Here is an 11,974-nt window from a genome sequence, read left to right on the forward strand (position 1 = left end):
TGCACCAACTAGAAGATGTGGAAAACATGCACTGTTAGGGGTGCATGGCTATAAACCATTTATAGGGGTAATTATTAATACTGGTATCCAGTGCATAAGGAGATCAATATGTACATGTATGCCCAGGCTGGTGCTAGGCTCTTCTGCTGCTCTCTCTGACTTGCTCCCATGATCTGGAATAAAAGCATTCAGCTCAGACAGGCCCGAGGGAGGGAGGTTTCCAAAGGCTTGATTTTTTTTGGAGTGAGTGTGGCCAGTTCATGAAGAGGGTAGAATAATAGCACTTATCCAGCTTTAATATGCGTCATATAAAGTATAATTGTGTGAGATTCCAGCATATAGAGGGCCAGTGATCACAGTAAGCCATTAAATACAGCTGTAGGGCTAACCTGAAATATTTTTTTTTAAGATGTAGGCACCTTTCCAGAGCATTCGAGAAAGTCTGGGGGAGCAGCAGAATGATCTAGTACTGCCCTGGAAATATATGTACATATTGGGCTCTATAGCAGCACATCCCTAACAGTGAATGTTTTCCAGATCTTCTAGTTGGTGCACATGATGCATGTTAAAAGATCCACATGTGGTGGTAATTATCATTTGTGATACTGAGCAGAACATGCAGCATTAGTAAAATTCTATTACTATTTCTCCTTGTGGTTTTGGTGTGGGCTGGGGAGGGGGGTGGGTTCCAGGCAGCCAGAAACCCCCTGTTTGCCTATGTACTGCTGCATCTAATGGTTTATTGTGATTGCTGGTCCTGTACATGTTGGAATTATGATACACTATGTATGGCACATATAATGGGTTGCTGCGATCACTGGTCCTTTATATGCTGGAATTATGACAATACACTATGACTCATCAAAGCTGGAAAAGTGATTATGCCCTCTTCATGTACTGGCAACACTCAAGAAATGTGTGTGTGCTCAGGTCTGATGCAGTATATATTGCTGTGTTTAGTGGTCCAAGAGACATGGAACTAAACCACCCCCCCCCCTCCCTTTCCTCACAATGCCCACATTAGTCCTGCCCCTTGTAGTAATGCCCTTTACACAAACAAAACTGTAAAACAAAATACTCATCTTAAGCCCTGCGGCTATCTGACTGGCTGCTCCTCAGAACTGTTGGAGAGACATCATGACAGCTCTCCCATAGTGCCCACTGCGGGAGCTCAGGAGTGAACGCCGGCTGCTGTAGGGAAGGAGCTGGGTGCCCAGCAACTCCCTGCAGGGCTGAGTAAGGCAGAACTGGTTCCATCTCCAAATAGAACTGAACAGATCAGTCGCTAGAAGAGCAACCCCATACTAGTTCTGCAGCTGCTGTCAGTCATGATAGTACTTCAACATTTACTAAAGGTGGTTAAGGGGAAAGAAGGCTTAAATAAGGATACCTGAAATCTAAACATTATTTCACAATAACAGGAAAATATACTGTTAAAAAAATGTAAAATTGCAAGTATGCCATACACCACATGCAGTGGTAAGGGCAGGCTCAGACCATTGCTTGTCCTTGTGAGTGGGGGAGGGGTCCTGTTACAGTTGTTCATGCACTAGCATGCCTATAGCTGACACTGGGGCCAAACAGTCAGGCATCTATTGTAACCTCTGTGGAAGCGCAACTGGCTAAGGAAGATATTTGTGTATCTGATGCCGCTGAGGATGATGATGAATGTATTTGACAAGAAGAAGTTGATACAATACAGGAGGAGGATGTTTGTGTCAAAGTAAGGCTAGGTACACATCAGGTGATATATTGGGACCATACAGGGGTGGATCGAGAACAAAATGACAGAGGGGGCACCATGACAGGGTGTGGTCTATAATGGAATGCTGTATCCACAAGCCAAACCTTTGTTGGACAGGCAGAGGGGGACACCAAAGGAAGGCAGTGGGTGACATAAGAAGATGACGGCGATAGGCAGTGGGTTACAGGGGAGAGATAGTGGGTGACAGGGAGAAGGTGACGGAGAAGATGACGGGGGAAGGCGACAGGAGAAGGGTAACAGGGAGTGATAGTGGGAAGCAGTGGGTGATAGGAAAAGGGTGATGGGGAGAGACAGCGGGAGAGGAAGTGGGAGACAGGAAAGGGTGATGGGGAGAGGCAGTGGGTGACAGGGAGGAGATGACGGGGAGAGTCAGAGGGTGACAATGAGAAACAGAGTGATGCCTTGGAGAGATAGAGGGTGACAGGAGAGACATGGTGATAGGAAGATAATGACGCAGAGGGTGACACGGGGAGGCTGTGGGGTGACATGGAGAGAGTGGGTGATGCCAGGTAGAGGGTGAAAGGTAGTAGGTTACAGGGAGAGGGTAATGGGGGAGAGGGTGATGTGGACAGTGGGTGATATATAGGGGGGCACTGGCTGCATGGAAAGGGGGCAGGGAGATGGTGGTGGGAGGGGAGGAACACTAGGCTGAGATAGAGGGTACACTGGGCTAAATGAGGGGGGGAACTGACTGGACTGGCTTGGGGGGGGTTCTTGTTCAGGGACAGTGGGCTGGTTGGGGGAGGTAAAGGGGAGACACTGTGATGGGGGGTCAGTGAGATGGTGGAGGACACTTGGTTGGATGGGGGGGACACTTTGTGAATGTGGGACACTGAGCAGGAAATGAAGGTGGGAGGGGGGAACACTGGGCTGAATGAGGAAGGATCACTGTGACTAGCTGGGGATTCTAGGTAGGGGGGGAGTGAGATGGGCACAGTAGGCGGGTCAGTAATGGTGAGGTACACTGGGCTGGACAGTGCCTCTGAGACATAGGGAGCAGTCAGGGATGGCGGTTTAAATCCAGACTGCGGCTGCCCGGCAGGGGTGAAAATCCCAATCGTGTAAGATAAGTATTTTCTACCCTAATACCACCACCACCACCAACCCATAACCTTCCTCCCCAAGTGCAACGCCTGTCATTTAACCCTTGCTGGGATTAGAAAACCGATACCGTTTGTAAGGCGCTATTAGAATCACTCTAGATGTGTCTTAATGAAAATAAACAAATAATTTAAAAAACATATATATCAAATATTTTTTATAAAAAAATAATCCAAATTGATATATTATTCACACTCTAAAAATTGCTGCCGTATACCAAAGTAGTCTCTCTGGGAGAAAATATACATAAGCAAGGAGTGAAGCGATAACGGCCCATGTGTGATATCTATAAATTATGTATATAAGAGAGTCGTGTGGATATCTTCATAAATGCACAATTTATTATACACAATAAAACAACACTAAAAATATATATATATGCAATATAAATGCACAATAAAGAATAAAATGCTAATTAGCATATATGTAATATAGCATGATTGTTCTTTCTCAGAGGTAAATCTCCCACAAAACTGGTTTTAAGAATGTGATGATAACATGTAAAGTTCCATATAGTTACCGGTTTTACCACTTATAAATACAGATGAGATCCGGGATGTGTCCAAGGTGGGTTACTAATATCCTGCAACCTGTGCAGTCCCTTTTTCCTTAGTCTCCAAAAACACAGTTCATACCAGCGGGCTCTGAGAAAGAACAATCATGCTATATTGCATATATGCTAATTAGCATTTTATTCTTTATTGTGCATTTATATTGCATATATATATATTTTTAGTGTTGTTTTATTGTGTATAATAAATTGTGCATTTATGAAGATATCCATACGACTCTCTTATATACATAATTTATAGATATCACACATGCGCCGTTATCGTTTCACTCCTAGCCGGGATTAGACAGTTGGGAAGCCGGTGGTCGGGATTCCATCCATCGGCTTCCCGACTGCTTCCAGTCAGGGACATAGGGACCAGTGAGTGGCATAGGGAGCAGTCAGGGGCGTAGGGAGCGACCAGAGGTGTCAGGGACATAGGGAGCAGTCAGGGGCATAGCGAGCAATCAGTGGCATAGGGAGCAGTCACAGTTGTCATGGACATAGCGAGCAATCAGTGGCATAGGGAGCAGTCAGAGGGGTCAGGGACATAGCGAGCAATCAGTGGCATAGGGAGCAGTCAGAGGGGTCAGGGACATAGCGAGCAATCAGTGGCATAGGGAGCAGTCAGAGGGGTCATGGACATAGCGAGCAATCAGTGGCATAGGGAGCAGTCAGAGGTGTCAGGGACATAGGGAGCAATCAGTGGCATAGGGAGCAGTCAGAGGTGTCAGGGACATAGCGAGCAATCAGTGGCATAGGGAGCAGTCAGAGGTGTAATGGACATAGCGAGCAATCAGTGGCATAGGGAGCAGTCAGAGGGGTCAGGGACATAGCGAGCAATCAGTGGCATAGGGAGCAGTCAGAGGGATCAGAGACATAGCGAGCCATCAGTGGCATAGGGAGCAGTCAGAGGTGTAATGGACATAGCGAGCAATCAGTGGCATAGGGAGCAGTCAGAGACATAGCGAGCAATCAGTGGCATAGGGAGCAGTCAGAGGTGTCAGGGACATAGGGAGCAATCAGTGGCATAGGGAGCAGTCAGAGGTGTCAGGGACATAGGGAGCAATCAGTGGCATAGGGAGCAGTCAGAGGTGTAATGGACATAGCGAGCAATCAGTGGCATAGGGAGCAGTCAGAGGGGTCAGGGACATAGCGAGCAATCAGTGGCATAGGGAGCAGTCAGAGGGATCAGAGACATAGCGAGCCATCAGTGGCATAGGGAGCAGTCAGAGGTGTAATGGACATAGCGAGCAATCAGTGGCATAGGGAGCAGTCAGAGACATAGCGAGCAATCAGTGGCATAGGGAGCAGTCAGAGGTGTCAGGGACATAGGGAGCAATCAGTGGCATAGGGAGCAGTCAGAGGTGTCAGGGACATAGGGAGCAATCAGTGGCATAGGGAGCAGTCAGAGGTGTCAGGGACATAGCGAGCAATCAGTGGCATAGGGAGCAGTCAGAGGGGTCAGGTACATAGCAAGCAATCAGTGGCATAGGGAGCAGTCAGAGGAGTCAGGGACATAGGGAGCAATCAGTGGCATAGGGAGCAGTCAGAGGTGTCAGGGACATAGCAAGCAATCAGTGGCATAGGGAGCAGTCAGAGGTGTCAGGCACATAGGGAGCAATCAGTGGCATAGGGAGCAGTCGGGGCCAGCAGGTGACAGGCCTGTTGTGCAGCATATTGCAGGGCACGGGGTAGTACCAAGTGACCCACTGGTGTACCTCCGGCAAGCAGAGACAGTGAGTGACTGACCTGAAAGAGTCAGCAACATCACCAGTCATGCGCCCTCCCCACATAATAAATTACAATAAATGTTTCATCCGGTCTTCATTTCAATAAAATTGAATAGTATGGGCGAGGGCTTGTTCTGGACCAAGTAAATTTCTTGGTAGGTTGATTTCTAACTCAGCTTCATGTTATCTACAGTAAGTGGCCTCCTATTCACATGTGCCCAACAGGGTCTTGAGAGCAGATTACTTGCCCACCTTGTAATGATGTCCCTTACGTTGGGTATGTTATGGGTCCCCATGTTCTGTTCATCGAACCTGGATAGCTGTCACTAGGACTTCACTTAATCTGAGTTATTCTGGACTTGGTGCACTAGAAGTTCCAGCATTCCTATGAATGCATCTTCTGGGGGTATGCAGTCGGGAAGGCAGCGGACCTAATCCCGACAGCCGGCTTTCTGCCTGCTTAATCCCGGCGAAGGTTAAATGACAGGCGTCTAAATCTAGACGCCTGTCATTTTACTGACGCCGGGAAACCGGCGCCCAGGGGCTGGTTGGCAGGCAACTTTTAGCCTGGGGGGCAAATGCATGCAGGTGGTCCTGGCAGAGGAGTAGCATGTAGCCAGGGTGCCCAGAGAACATGAGTGTTTAGGCACCACCCCCCCCCCTCAAGTGTTCCAGGGAGTAGGCAGGTCCATATGGAATTGATGTAAAGTAAAAATAAAGAGGGGCACACCCCCTGTAGTGGTGCCCATATGCAGTGCCCCCTGTGCCCCTTATACAGGCCACCAGTAGTGATCCCCCTTATGCAGTGCCCCAGGGGGGGCCCCAGCAGTGGTCCCCCCCTGTGCAGTGCCCCTTGTGCCCCCAGTAGTAAGCCCCTTATATAGTGCCCCCAGTAGTGGTACCCCCTATGCAGTGCCCCAAGTAGCAGTCCCCCTTCTTATTGTCCCCTCCTTATAGTCCCCCCCAGTAGCAGTCCCCCCCTTGTAGTGCCCCCAGTGGGGCTCTCCCCCTTGTAGTGCCCTCCCCCTTGTAGTGTCCCAAGTAGGGCTCTCCCCCTTGTAGTGCCCTCCCCCTTGTAGTGTCCCCAGTATGGCTCTCCCCCTTGTAGTGCCCTTCCGCTTGTAGTGTCCCCAGTAGTAGCCCCCCCTTTGTAGTGTCCCCAGTAGTAGTCGCCACCCCCTTCTAGTGCCACCAGTAGTAGCCCCCTTGTAGTGCCCCAGTAGTGCTCTCCCCCTTGTAGTGTCCCCAGTAGTAGTCCCCCCCCTTGTAGTGCCCCCAGTAGTGCTCTCCCCCTTGTAGTCTCCCCAGTAGTAGTCCCACCCCTTCTAGTGTCCCCAGAAGGGCTCTCCCCCTTGTAGTGCCCTCCCCCTTGTAGTGTCCCCAGCAGTAGTCCCACCCCTTGTATTGCCGCCAGTAGTAGTCCCCCCTTGTAGTGCCTCCAGTAGTGCTCTCCCCCTTGTAGTGCCCCCAGTAGTGCTCTCCCCCTTGTAGTGCCCCCAGAAGTAGCTCCACCTTGTAGTGCCCCCAGTAGTAGCCCCCCCATGTAGTGCCCCCAGTCATGCTCTCCCCCTTTTAGTGCCCCCAGTAGTAGACCCCCTTGTAGTTCCCCCAGTCGTGCTCTCCCCCTTGTAGAGTCCCCAGTAGTAGCCCCCCTTGTAGTGACCCCAGTCATGCTCTCCCCTTGTAGTGTCCCCAGTAGTAGCCCCCCCTTGTAGTGCCCATAGTCGTGCTCTCCCCCTTGTAGTGTCCCCAGTAGTAGCCCCCCCTTGTAGTGCCCATAGTCGTGCTCTCCCCCTTGTAGTGTCCCCAGTAGTAGCCCCCCCCTTGTAGTGCTCTCCCCCTTGTAGTGCTGCCAGTAGTAGTCCCCCCCCCTTGTAGTGCCCCAGTAGTGCTCTCCCCCTTGTAGTGTCCCCAGTAGTAGTCCCCCCCTTGTAGTTCCTCCAGTCGTGCTCTCCCCCTTGTAGTGTCCCCAGTAGTAGCCCCCCCATGTAGTGCCCCCAGTAGTTTTCTCCCCCTTGTAGTGCCCCCAGTAGTAGTCCCCCCCTGGTAGTTCCCCCAGTAGTAGTCCCCCCCTTGTAGTTCCCCCAGTAGTAGTCCCCCACTTGTAGTGCCCCCAGTAGTAGTCCCCCCCTTGTAGTGCCCCCAGTAGTGCTCTCCCCCTTGTAGTGCCCCCAGTAGTAGGCCCCCCAGTAGTGCTCTCCCCCGTGTAGTGCCCCCAGTAGTAGTCCCCCCCTTTGTAGTGCCCCCAGTAGTAGCCCCACCCCCCTTGTAGTGTCCCCAGTAGTGCTCTCCCCCTTGTAGTGCCCCCAGTAGTGCTCTCCCCCTTGTAGTGCCGCCAGTAGTAGACCCCCTTGTAGTGTCCCCAGTAGTGCTCTCCCCCTTGTAGTGTCCCCAGTAGTGCTCTTCCCCTTGTAGTGTCCCCAGTAGTGCTCTCCCCCTTGTAGTGCCCCCAGTAGTAGCCCCCCCTTGTAGTGCCCCCAGTAGTAGCCCCCCCCTTGTAGTGCCCCCAGTAGTGCTCTCCCCCTTGTAGTGTCCCCAGTAATGCTCTCCCCCTTGTAGTGTCCCCCCTTGTAGAGCCCCCAGTAGTGCTCTCCCCCTTGTAGTGTCCCCAGTAGTACTCCCCCCTTGTAGTGCCCCCGGTAGTGCTCTCCCCCTTGTAGTGTCCCCAGTAGTAGTGCCCCAGTAGTGCTCCAGTAGTGCTCTACCCCTTGTAGTGTCCCCAGTAGTGCTCTTCCCCTTGTAGTGTCCCCAGTAGTGCTCTTCCCCTTGTAGTGTCCCCAGTAGTGCTCTCCCCCTTGTAGTGTCCCCAGTAGTAGCCCCCCCTTGTAGTGCCCCCAGTAGTAGCCCCCCTTGTAGTGCCCCCAGTAGTAGCCCCCCTTGTAGTGCCCCCAGTAGTAGCCCCCCCCTTGTAGTGCCCCCAGTAGTAGCCCCCCCTTGTAGTGCCCCAGTAGTAGCCCCCCCCTTGTATTGCCCCCCCGATTGTAGTGCCTCCAGTAGTGCTCTCCCCCTTGTAGTGCCCCCAGTAGTGCTCTCCCCCTTGTAGTGCCCCCAGTAGTGCTCTCCCCCTTGTAGTGCCCCCTGTAGTGCTCTCCCCCTTGTAGTGCCCCCAGTAGTGCTCTCCCCCTTGTAGTGCCCCCAGTAGTTCCCCCCCTTGTAGTGTCCCCAGTAGTAGCCCCCCTTGTAGTGTCCCCAGTAGTAGCCCCCCTTGTAGTGTCCCCAGTAGTAGCCCCCCCTTGTAGTGCCCCCAGTAGTGCTCTCCCCCTTGTAGTGCCCCCAGTAGTGCTCTCCCCTTTGTAGTGCCCCCTGTAGAGCTCTCCCCCTTGTAGTGCCCCAAGTAGTGCTCTCCCCCTTGTAGTGCCCCCAGTAGTGCTCCCCCCTTGTAGTGCCCCCAGTAGTTCCCCCCCCTTGTAGTGTCCCCAGTAGTAGCCCCCCTTGTAGTGTCCCCAGTATTAGCTCCCCTTGTAGTAGCCCCCAGTAGTAGCCCCCTTGTAGTAGCCCCCAGTAGTAGCCCCCCCCTTGTAGTAGCCCCCCCTTGTAGTGCCCCCAGTAGTAGCCCCCCCCCCCTTGTAGTGGTCCCCTCCCACAGTACACACACACACGTAATAAATAATAAAAAAACCCACTTACCTGAATCCCCGCTCCAGCAATTCACTCCTCCGTCTGTCCTCCGGGTCGGGCCGCTCTGCATTATGGGAGACATCATATGATGTCATGACGTCTCTCCCATTGCCCACTGCGGGAGCTGGAAGATGGATCGGCTCCCGCAGTGGGCGCAGCAGCAGCTAATGAGAGTCTGACAGACTCTTATTGGCTGCTGATCAAAACAAACACACAGCTGCCGGAGCCGGCGGCCGTGTGTTTGTCACTTGTGTAGCGCTGACCGAACTCCGTCCGGTCAGCGCTACACATGCGGTGCAGCTGTGTCACACAAACTGCCCGCATGGTGCTGCGGCCCGGGGGGGCACATGGCACCCTGCCCAGCTCGCAAATCAATGACGGCATCCCGATCGAATTGATGCCGGGCGCGGACAGCCGTGGGGGGGTGGGATAGGTTTAGGGCTCCCGGGGGGGGGACTTGGGGTGAAGCACCCCCCCAGGAGGTTAGGGTTAGGCTGGAGGGAGGGTTAGGCACCCCCAGGGTGCACTTAGGTTTAGGCAGCGGGGAAGGGGAAGTTAGGATTAGGCACTTAGAGGGGGGGGTTAGGGTAGGCACTGGGGGGGGTGGTTAGCCATCCCTAAGGGAGGATTAAGGGTAGAAATAGGTTAGTGAATACTTACCTGGGGACAATCAGGATTTTCCTCCTTGTCGGGATGCCAGTGTCTGTATTTGAACCGCCGGGCATGGGTCCAGGGAATACAGATTCCCTTCTGGGATCTCTCACCTGCCTCCCTGGACTCTGAGAAGCGTTTCCTAACCACACTTCTGATATCAGTTCTAAATACTGCATCTCTTCCAGACAGCTACAAAACATGGTGCAGGGCCCTGAAACTGACCCTAAACGTAGGGATTCCACCCGTCCAGGTGAGCGGCGCACATACAAACCTCACATAACAGAGGTGATGGCCCAGACCGAAGCATTGCACTGATCACAGCACGTCATCAAACAAGCAAAAGACCCTGGGGGGCTCCTCAATTATAGTCCAAGTTTCTGATCACTCTGCTACTCAGTTAGATGCAGCCTGTAACCCACAGTAGCAGTAACATACCTGCATATACAAATTTAGCCCCAATATGTTTACAAGGGGAGTATGACTCCCTTCACGAGGCTATGTAGGGGCCCAAGGATACTGTTAGAATTTATGCGCACACACACAGGTGTTACTGCAGAGTTACATGGCCACACATTCAAGCAGATGACTCAACCTATGAGCAACTTGGTTTCTTTACCTTCTATACCTCAGACTAACACCACTGGTACAGTTGTACTCACTGTTACATGTACCCTGATAACGGAGGGGATAGTGCTTCTATACAGCTCACTAGCCAGAGAGTATATGCTGCAAATGGGTAACAGTGCAGGGAACTAATGTAGGAAATTAACCGACTCTCCTGTAGTCGCTGAGTAGAAGACTCTTCTCCCACCATGTCACATCAGCATGGAGGCCAGACCGCCCTGCAGACTCTGGGTCCTAAAGCCTAGCACGTATGCACGGTGAGACCCCCAGAAGAGTAGGCGTATCTCCCACATCCCGCCCACTTTCTAGTGAAGTGGGCAGGACGGGGAGATTTTGCGTGGAATTTTCGGTTCCGTAGGGAAGGGGTGGGATTAAATTACGCAAATTGGGGCATTAAGCCCTGCCCCCTCCTCATGGATCCATGAATCGTAGGGGTTTTCTGTAAAGGGGCAGGGCCTACTGGCGTCTATCGTCTGGCCCCACACCCAAAAAGCGGAGAGCAGCAGGTCCTCTCTGGATGCTCCCAAAAAAGTGCCCAGGAATGTCGGTAAGTATGATATAAAGATCAACATAAACATACAAATATACTGGGCTCTCATATGTCATTACAGATAAATAAGATAATACCTACCAGCAGCATAAATTGAGACCTATCATTTTGCTGTACTATTGATAGTGCGGGGTTCCTGCCAACAGCAACAATAATTAATTTCTCATTCTAGAACTTAATCAGGATATACAGTATATCTCGGTGTAATGATTTCATAGTGGACACTATAACATCAGTGATTTCTATCCTAATTGGGAATGGATATTTAAAACACATCAGCAGTTGAATTTTACCATCATATTTCTAAAGCTGCATACACACGTAAAGATTTTCTGTCCAACCATCCAACTAGTTGATTGGTTGGACTGAAAATCTGGTAATGTATGGGAGCAAATGACAATCAGCAATTTGCTCTTAAACACCGGAAAATTTACAAAAACTGTTGTTTGAACAAATTGTTTAGATCAAACATTTAACAAACTTGTCTGACGCCATTTCCATCTGTTTTCTGGTATTTAGGAGCAAATTGCTGATCATCAGTTACTCCCATACATTACCAGATTCTCATTCCAACCAATCAACTAGTTGGATGGTTGGACAGAAAATCTTTACGTGTTTAGGCAGCTAAAGACATAAGCGATAATAGTTATATTAATAAAATAATTTTCATGTATGCAAAACTATAAATATAATTATATACTCTGACATCACAGAAGAAATTCCTGGGAGGCTATAATTACCAATAATATAATAATTTGTAAAAGGACATTGTATACACACTATGATACAGAGAGTTTCTTTTTAATATCACTTTTTTGTCACTATTTCTCCTTTCACGATTCTCACCTTATTTGTTTTTAATATTTCACAGTAATAGGCCTTTTAATGTAATTAATAAACGTTATATTTTCTTGGTGTAAATTTACTCTCTAAGTATGTGCGTCACTGAAAAGCTGGGTTTCAATCGATTGTGGCGATTCTGCAATCGATTGAAAAAGGGAAAGATTTCTATACACAATCGATTGCAAATTGCACGATTGCTGCAATCAATCTCTGATGTATGGGGGCCTTGACATATCTGACCGTGTGTATGCACCATTAAGCTGCCTACACACGTAAAGATTTTCTGTCCAACCATAAAACTAGTTGATTGGTTGGAATGAAAATCTGGTAATGTATGGGAGTAAATGATGATCAGCAATTTGCTCCTAAATGCCAGAAAACAGATGGAAATGACGTCAGACAAGTTTGTTAAATGTTTGATCTAAACAATTTGTTCAAACAACAGTTTTTGTCCATTTTCCGGCGTTTGGGAGCAAATTGCTGATTGTCATTTGCTTTCATGCCTTACCAGATTTTCATTCCAACCAATTAACTAG

This window comes from Taudactylus pleione, unplaced genomic scaffold, assembly GCF_031769625.1.
Source record: "Taudactylus pleione unplaced genomic scaffold, aTauple2 ptg000913l, whole genome shotgun sequence".
Classification (NCBI taxonomy): domain Eukaryota; kingdom Metazoa; phylum Chordata; class Amphibia; order Anura; family Myobatrachidae; genus Taudactylus; species Taudactylus pleione.